The sequence below is a fragment of the Vipera ursinii genome, assembly GCF_947247035.1.
Source record: "Vipera ursinii genome assembly, contig: scaffold_194, whole genome shotgun sequence".
In the NCBI taxonomy this organism is placed as follows: domain Eukaryota; kingdom Metazoa; phylum Chordata; class Lepidosauria; order Squamata; family Viperidae; genus Vipera; species Vipera ursinii.
Window position 1 is genome coordinate 32501 of NW_028148389.1, and position 9096 is coordinate 41596.

Genomic DNA, 9096 nt, shown 5'->3' on the forward strand with positions numbered 1-9096 from the left:
ATAGTATTAGTATTAGGAGTATTGGGAGTATTAGTATTAGTGTATAACATAGTATAGTATTATTATAGTATAGTGTATATTATAGTATAGTATTAGTATAGTTATAGTATATAGTATAGTACAGTGTATAATATAGCATTAGTATTATAGTAGAATGTATAGTATAGTGTAATATAGTATTATTATAGTTTTATAGTATAGTGTATAGTGTGAGGGATGCGGTGGCTCAATGGGTTAGGACGCTGAGCTTGGCGGGTCGAATCCCGAGTGCCGCATAACAGAGTGAGTGCCTGTTACTCGTCCCAGCTTCTGCCAACCTAGCAGTTCGAAAGCACGTGAAAATGCAAGTAGGAAAATAGGGACCACTCCGGTGGGAAGGTAACAGCGTTCCGTGCGCCTTTGGCGTCTAGTCATGCCGGCCACGATACCATGGAGACGTCCTCGGACAAGCGCTGGCTCTTCGGCTTTGAAACGGAGATGAGCACCGGCCCCTAGAGTCGGAAACGACTAGCACGCATGTGCGGGGGGAACCTTTACCTTTACCTTTTTATAGTGTATAGTACAATGTATAGCATAGTATAGTGTATATTATAGTATTAGTATTAGTGTATAGTATAGTTTAGTATTATAGAATAGTGTATAAATAGTGTATACCTTCCCACCGTATGGTCCCTATTTTTCTACTTGCATTTCTACGTGCTTTCGAACTGCTAGGTTGGCAGAAGCTGGGACACGTAACAGGCGCTATATATAAAGGAAACATGGCTGAGTTGCATCCCCTCCCCTTTGCACACTCATGGGGGAGGGATTGGAGCACACAAGACCCCTCCCCTTTGCAAGCTCATGGGGGGAGGGATTGGAGCACACGACCCCTCCCCTTTTGCACACACATGGGGAGGGGCTGGGGGCACAGAAGTCCCCCCTCCCCTTTTGCACACTCATGGAGGATGGGCCGGGGGCACAGGAGACCCTTCCACTTTTGTAGACACATGGGGCACAGAAGATGGCTCCCCTTTTGCACACTCATGGGGGAGGGGCTTGGGGCACAGAAGACTCCTCCCCTTCTGCACACACATGGGGAGGGGCTTGGGGTGCAGAAGACCCCCCCTCCCCTTTTGCACACATGGAGTGGGCTGGGGGCACAGGAGACCCTTCCACTTTTGTAGACACAGGGGGCACAGAAGACCCCCACTTTGCACACTCATGGGGAAGGGCTTGGGGCACCCGAGACTCCTCCCCTTTTGCACATTCATGGAGGAAGGGCTTGGGGCACAGAAGACTCCTCTCCTTTTGCACCTTCACATGGGAGGGGCTTGGGGCACAGAACACCCCCACACACACACTTTGCACACATATGGGGAGGGGCTTGGGGCACACAGGACACCCCCCCCCCCTTAATCATGGGAACTGAAGGGAGAGTGGTCCTCTATGCACCTTGCTGGAGGCCACTTTCCACCTTCTAGAAGGGGCCTGAGCTGGCTTGGGGTGCCACCTCGCCAACTGGGGTGCCCCCAACGGTGAGAGGATGTGGGGGGGGCCTCTTGTGGAGGGCCCTGCTTTGGTTTGCCCCCCCCTCCAGCCAGCCTGGGCTGGCAAGGAGAGGGAGCTGCTGGAAAGAAAAGCCAGCTGGATGACTTGGGCAGTCCGCCTCTCTCGGCCAAGCCCACCTCACAGGGTTGTTGTTGCAAGGAAAGGAGCGGGAGGAGGGAGTATTGTGTGTAATCGCCACCTTGGGTTATTTGTAAACATGCAGGGAGTCCCCGGCGCACGACCAGAACAAGCCCCAAAGTTCCCCTTGTCAAGCGAGACAGCGGTTAAGTCAGTTTCGCCCCGTTTTGCGACTTGTCCTGCCACCGCTGTTAAGTGAACCACCGCCGCTGTTCGTCACACCCGGTCGCTAAGCGAATCCGGCTTCCCCCACGGACTTTGCCCGTCGGAAGGTCGCACAAGGGGGAAATCCCGTGAGCCGTGTGCACGCGCGGCCGTCATAAAGATGAGTCGGCCGCCGAGCGTCCGAATTTTGATCGTGCGACCACAGGGGGAAGGCTGGGACGGTCATTAAGTGTGAAAAACAGCCACCGGTTGCTTTTTTCCCCCAAGGCCTTTGTAACTTCAAAGGGTCACTAAACGAATCATCGTTAAGTCGAGGCCTCCCCGGAGGAAAAGGAAGGTTTATGGGACAAAATGGGGGGGGGGGGAAGAGAATTCCCACCAAACACCCCCTCCCCAATTTCTTTTTCAGCTCCATCCATGCACTTTCAGCCCCCCCCCCGAAGCTGCTGCTGCTGCTCTCTGTAGGCCACTGTTGGTACTGCATGCAAGTAGTCTTGGACCTACGACAGCAATTGAGCCCATCGTTACTGTCGCTAAGCGAGACAGTTATTAAGTGAGCCTTGCCCCATTTTACGACCTTCCTTGCCATGGTTGTTAAGTGAATCGCTGAAATTGTTAAGTTAATCAGACCGTTGTTCAGTGAATCCGGCTTTCCCTCCCCCCCCGTTGCTAAACGAGACGGCGGTTCAGGGATTCCTGCCCCATTTTATGACTTTGCCTACCACCGTTGTTAAAAGTGAATCATTGCAGCTGTTTGTCAGAGGGTTGTTAAATGGATCCGGTTTCCCCATTGAGAAGGTCGCAAAAGGGGATCCCGTGACAGCCCCGTTGTAAATGTGAGTCAGTTGCCAAGCACTGTCTGAATTTGGATCACATGATCCTGGGGAGGCTGCAACGGTCGTTAAGTGTGAAAAACAGCCCTAAGTCCCTTTTTTCCAATGCTGTTATAGCTTTGAATGGTCTCTAAATAAATTGATTCAATCAGAATAGATCTGGAAGGTACCTCAGAGGTCTTCTAGTCTGACCCCCTGCTCAGGCAGGAGACCCTATACCATTTCAGACAAATGGCTGTCCAGTCTCTTCTTTAAAACTTCACGTGTTGGAACATTCACGAGTTCTGGTGGCAAGCTGTTCCACTGGTGAATTGTCCTCATTGGCTCAGGAATTCTGAGAGTTGAAGTCCACAAGTCATAAAAAGGGCCCCCACCCCTGGTATAGAGTCTCCTGCTTCAGCAGTGGGTTGGACTAGATGACCTTCAAGGTCGCTTCCAACTCTTTTGTTATTCTGCAATAGTTCAATTTGGAGATGGGGCCGGGACTTCTAAATTCACTCCTTCTAGATTCCTGCTTTGGATTCTGGGGCAAAGAAAAATAATAATAATAATAATAAATAAAAAAGCCTGCAAGGCTTGCAGATCAAAGCCGATGCCGTCTGCAAAACCGGCAGGGATTAAAAAAATGCCAAGGCTGCAAAACTATTTATCAGATTGCAGCCCCCCCCTTTCCTGAACCCTGCAAGGTAGGTGGGGGAGGGGAGGGGAGAGAGAGAGAGAGAGAGAGAGAGAGAGAGAGAGAGAGAGAGAGAGAGAGAGAGAGAGATCGATCACTAGAATTTCCTGGTGGAGCCTCAAGTGTAGATTAGAACTCGGCTCTCCCTGCTGCTAATTCAGAATTTTCAAGTCCCGCCTTAGGCATAGGAGCTGGTTGGGTGTCTTTCAGCCAATCACCAGGAGACGATAAGTTCTAGTCCTTCCTTAGATATGAAAGCCGGCTGGGTGTCTCTGGGCCAATCACTGGGAGACGGTGAGTTCTAGTCCTGCCTTAGCCATGAAAGCCAGCTGGTTGACTTTGGGCCAATCGCCGGGAGACGGTGAGTTCCAGTCCTGCCTTAGCCATGAAAGCCAGCTGGTTGACTTTGGGCCAATCACCGGGAGACGGTGAGTTCCAGTCCTGCCTTAGCGATGAAAGCCAGCTGGTTGAATTTGGGCCAATCGCCGGGAGACGGTGAGTTCCAGTCCTGCCTTAGCTATGAAAGCCAGCTGGTTGACTTTGGGCCAATTGTTGGGAGACGGTGAGTTCCAGTCCTGCCTTAGCCATGAAAGCCAGCTGGTTGACTTTGGGCCAATCGCTGGGAGACGGTGAGTTCCAGTCCTGCCTTAGCCATGAAAGCCAGCTGGTTGACTTTGGGCCAATCACCGGGAGACGGTGAGTTCTAGTCCTGCCTTAGCCATGAAAGCCGGCTGGGAGACAGTGATCGTTTTTCAGTGAACCTGGTTCCCCATTCACAGGTCGCAAAAGGAGATCACATGACCCCGGGACGCTGCGACCGTCATAAATATGAATCGGTAGCCAAGGGTCCCAATTTTGATCACGTGACCACAGGGATGCTGCAACGGTCATAAGTGGGGGGAAAAGTTCACAGGTCCCCTTTTTTTTCCCCAGGGCCCTTGTAATGTGCCCTAAATCGTTGTGTGACTTTTTTTTACACGCATTTGACCAGCAAAAGCCTGTTTTATCTCCCTTCTTTCTCCTCCCTCTCTCTCTCTTAATTCGGATGGAGGTACCTTCAGAAATCTTGGGGGGAAAAAAATAAATAAAAAAAAAACCCTGATCAAATCCGGTTCCTTCTCCTTCACAAGCCGCTAGTCCTTAAGATCAAGCCAGGAGACCAAAACCTTTCATTCAGGCAAGTGTTTTAATTAAAATACTTCATAGCACCATAGAGTTGTTGAGAGCATACGAAATGTGGTTTATTATTGTTATTTTTTTTTCAATGTTTCCCTTTCCTTCAGGGTGGGCGGGTGGGTGGGTGGGTGGGGGAACTCTTTGCCGGCCGGTTTAACAATTGTTCAACTCTGCCTCCCTGTGGGAAAGGGGAGATCTCGGCAAAAGGAGATTCCCACCAACTGGAATTCTGTTTTTGGAAAGCAAAAAATCAAACCCAACCAAACCCAGTAGAGCGAAGCCATCTTTTCCAACCTGGTTACCCCCTCCAGATGAGACAGGATCCCATGGACTGTCCAGTTGCGGGTCCCGAGATCATAATAATAATAAAAAAATTAAGATATATTTTGCTTATATATTCCTTCTTTTGCTGGGCATCCAATTCGGTAAAAAGAAACCGGTCAGTAAGGAGGAACGTCAAGTTGCAGAAGACCGGCTGGAAAAGATGGGAGGGGGTGGCCATTACTGGATAACAGACCCATATCCGACAAGGCGGCAGGCAAAGACCGCCCCCCCCCAGGGGAACCCCTTCCTCAAAACAGCAAATCTCCTTCCCAAGGAGAGAGCCCTCCAATGCCGGTCGAGAAACTGTCCTATTAAAATGATGATTATTTTTTCGTACAGCTCGTTCCAAATCCATTCCTTCCCCGGGTTTAAGCTTGTAAGCCGCCTTGAGTCTTCGGAGAAGGGCGGGATATAAATGGAATTTTAAAAAAAATATGAGTGCATTTAGATGAGTTTAAAAAGCCGTATTTTTGTTTCGTTTTGGGTTTTTTTTTTTAAGAAAAAGTGGCACTGAGTTACGATGGAAAGCAGACGCGCCGATGCGGGGGGCGGGGGAGGGAACCCCAAGCCAGAGATGGACGGGGTCTTCCAAAGGGTGGTGGTGATGGGTGTGTGTGTGTGAATGTTAGCACCTCTAGCTGAGAAACCCCCACCTCCCATCGGGGAGGAGGACTCGGCTGCAGACCTCCGGGTCCCGAGGCCCTTGCTGGCTTGGAGTTGACCCAGAAGGAGAGGGGGGGGGTGGGCGGTTTCCCCTCCTCCTCCCGACCGATCAGTTGGCCAAAGCCCCCATTGGATCCCAGGCGGGCAAGGAAATGGGCTCCTGCTGTAAGATCCCCAAGACGTCTTCCGGAACGTGTTTGCGGTCCACCACCACTTCGTACACAAACTCGGAGAACCAGGCGTCCGTCATGAGCAGGTAACCTGAAAAGGAGACAAGGGTGGGTGTGGGGGAGAGAGACAGAGAGTCAGAGAGACCAGGGGTCTTCAACCCCCCCCCCGAGGTCCGTGTACCGGTACTGGGCCGTGGCACGCCAGCAACCGGTCCGCACAAACAAACAAAGCCCCATCCGCGGGCTGCAGGCAGCACGCAAAACCGGTCCGCTGAAAAACCTCTCTCCACGGAACCAGCGGTCCCTGGTGATGCCCGAAAGGTTGGGGGCCTCTGCCTTAACATCTGCCTCGCTTAGCGACAGAAATTTTGAGCTCAGTTGTGGTCGTCAGGCAAGGACCACCTGAAGTGGCTATTTTTTTTTTAAATTAAGATATTTTGATTATTTTTCTATTTGTTCTATAACCTGTAAGCCAGCCAGAGTCACCCTAGGGAAGAGATGGGTGGTATAATAATTTAATAAAGAGAGATGGATAGAAGACAGATAGATCATAATCATAATAGTAAAGTTGGAAGAGAGATCATCTAGTCCAACCCCCTGCTCAGGCAGGAAACCCTATAGTACCATTTCAGACAAATGGCTGTCCAGTCTCTTCTTAAAAACTTCCAGTGTTGGAGCATTCACCACTTCTGGAGGCAAGGAGTTCCACTGTTCTAATGGTCAGGAAAGTTCTAGGTTGCTTCTCTCCTTGATGAGTTTCCATCCGTTGCTCCTTGTTCTGCTTTCAGGCGCTTTGGAGAATAGCTTGACTGCCTCTCCTTTGGGGCAGCCCCTGAGATACTGGAAGGCTGCTATCATGTCACCCCCTCGTCCTTCTCTTCATTAAACTAGACATACCCAATTCCAGCAACAGTTCCTTGTATGTGTTAGCCTCCAGTCCCCTGATTACCTTTGTTGCTCTTCTCTGCACTCTTTCCAGATGATTGGTAGATAGATAGATAGATAGATAGATAGATAGATAGATAGATAGATAGATAGATAGATAGACAGACAGACAGACAGACAGAGATGATAGGTAGAGATAGATAGATAGATAGATAGATAGATAGATAGATAGATGATAGGTAGATAGATAGATAGATAGATAGATAGATAGATAGATAGATAGATAGATGATAGGTAGAGATAGATAGACAGACAGATAGACAGATGATAGGGAGAGAGAGAGAGAGAGAGAGAGAGAGAGAGAGAGAGAGAGAGAGAGAGAGAGAGAGAGAGATGATAGGTAGAGATAGATAGATAGATAGATGATAGATAGAGATGGTAGGTAGAGAGAGATAGATAGATAGATAGACAGACAGACAGACAGACATACCAATCAGCAAGAACTGCCTGGATTTGACAGGTAGGTAGGCTGGGGAATTCTGGGAGTTGAAGTCCAGGCATCTGAAAAGTTACTGAGTTTGAAAAACACGGATATAAACGAGTCTAAACCATATCCACAAATTGGCTTGATCCAAAATGAAGTTGCTGGACCGGCAAGCTCCTTCTAAGAGCCATCCACCATTCAGGCCCAGGTGAGCTTTTAACCACGACAGCCGTTGGATAAAACACAACCACGAAGACAGCACAGAGCAGCCAAAGAGAACACAGAACGAAGGTTGAGATGCCTCTGGGGAATGAACTAATGAATTCAACTCATCCATTGAATAACAGTCAGCGGAACGGCTTGCCTGCAGAAGATGCCGGCGCTCCATCGCTGGAGTTTTTTTAAGAAGAGACCCGACAGCCACCTGTCTGGAAAGATCTAGAGTTTCCTGCCTGAGCAGGGGGTTGGACTAGAAGACCTCCAAGGTCCCTTCCATGTCGGTTATTCTGTCCTGTTTCGTTTCCTGAATTCCTTTCTCGTAAAAAAAAAACACACACTCGTGCTTCTTCTCCCAAGACAAACAGGCTAAAAGGCTGAAATCACCCACCGTGGGAAAGGAAAATTCGTACGTGGGAAAAAAATATACACATAATATAGGCCTATATTTTGTTCAGAAGGGGACGAATTATGCCTCACGACGCTTCGCTGGCCTCCCCACCCCAGTTCCTGATTGCCAACCCCGCTTCTCCAAAGATCCAGTCCAGACAAGTCGTATCACTGACTCACTCCTTTCAAAATACTATCGCAGAAGGCGGATATGACGATGGCCTTAAGTAACTTACTGAATGTGATGATCCGGAGGTCTTTAGACGTTTGATGACTATTGATCAGAGACGGCCTAGTACAGGGATGGCCTACCTTGGCAACTTTAAGACTTGCGGACTTCCACTCCTAGAATCCCCCAGCCAGCCTGCTTTAAGAGGGACGGGTTTCCACTCCCAGAATCCCCCAGCCAGCCTGCTTTAAGAGGGGTGGGCTTCCGCTCCCAGAATCCCCCAGCCAGCCTGCTTTAAGAGGGGTGGGCTTCCACTCCCAGAATTCCCCAGCCAGCCTGCTTTAAGAGGGGTGGGCTTCTGCTCCCAGAATCCCCCAGCCAGCCTGCTTTAAGAGGGGTGGGCTTCCGCTCCCAGAATTCCCTAGCCAGCCTGCTTTAAGAGGGACGGGCTTCCACTCCCAGAATCCCCCAGCCACCCTGCTTTAAGAGGGGTGGACTTCCGCTCCCAGAATCCCCCAGCCACCCTGCTTTAAGAGGGGTGGACTTCCGCTCCCAGAATCCCCCAGCCACCCTGCTTTAAGAGGGGTGGACTTCCGCTCCCAGAATCCCCCAGCCAACCTGCTTTAAGAGGGGTGGGCTTCCACTCCCAGAATCCCCCAGCCAGCCTGCTTTAAGAGGGGTGGACTTCAGCTCAGCATGCTGGCTGGGGAATTCTGGGAGTGGAAGCCCACCCCTCTTAAAGTGGACAAACAAGCTCCCTGATTAGCAGGGATTTTTCCCAAGCTGACCTAAGGCGTTGTGGTGTTCTTTTTTCAATTTCTAGTTTTCAATTTTTATTTGTTTTTATTTGTTTTAATTAGGAACAAACGGACCCCCATACATAAGTCTTTTCCTACTGACCCCATAGCCAGGGGGCTTACAATCCAACAGTTTCAGCATCCAGAACCCAGATCCCTGAACGCAAGCGTTTTTGAGCCCTCTCCGATTTGGGTCAAACTAGCCAGGGCCAGCAAAGGGCATGGATTCGAAGTGCGCCCAAAGCCACGAAAAGCCTCCGGGGGGACACGAAGGACTCAGTCCCGGGATGCAAAATCTGCCCTTCCCGCTTTTCCCTCTGGCGTGGAAAAACAAAAAAAAAACCAAAAACCCAGAACAAAATGTGCAGGCAAGAACGAGATTTCGGCCAGTATTTTTGGAAACAAAACTCCAAGAAAAAAAGCAGTTTGATAACCTCGGGGCCGAGGAAATTCCTGAATGTTGGAGGAAGTCCCTTGGCA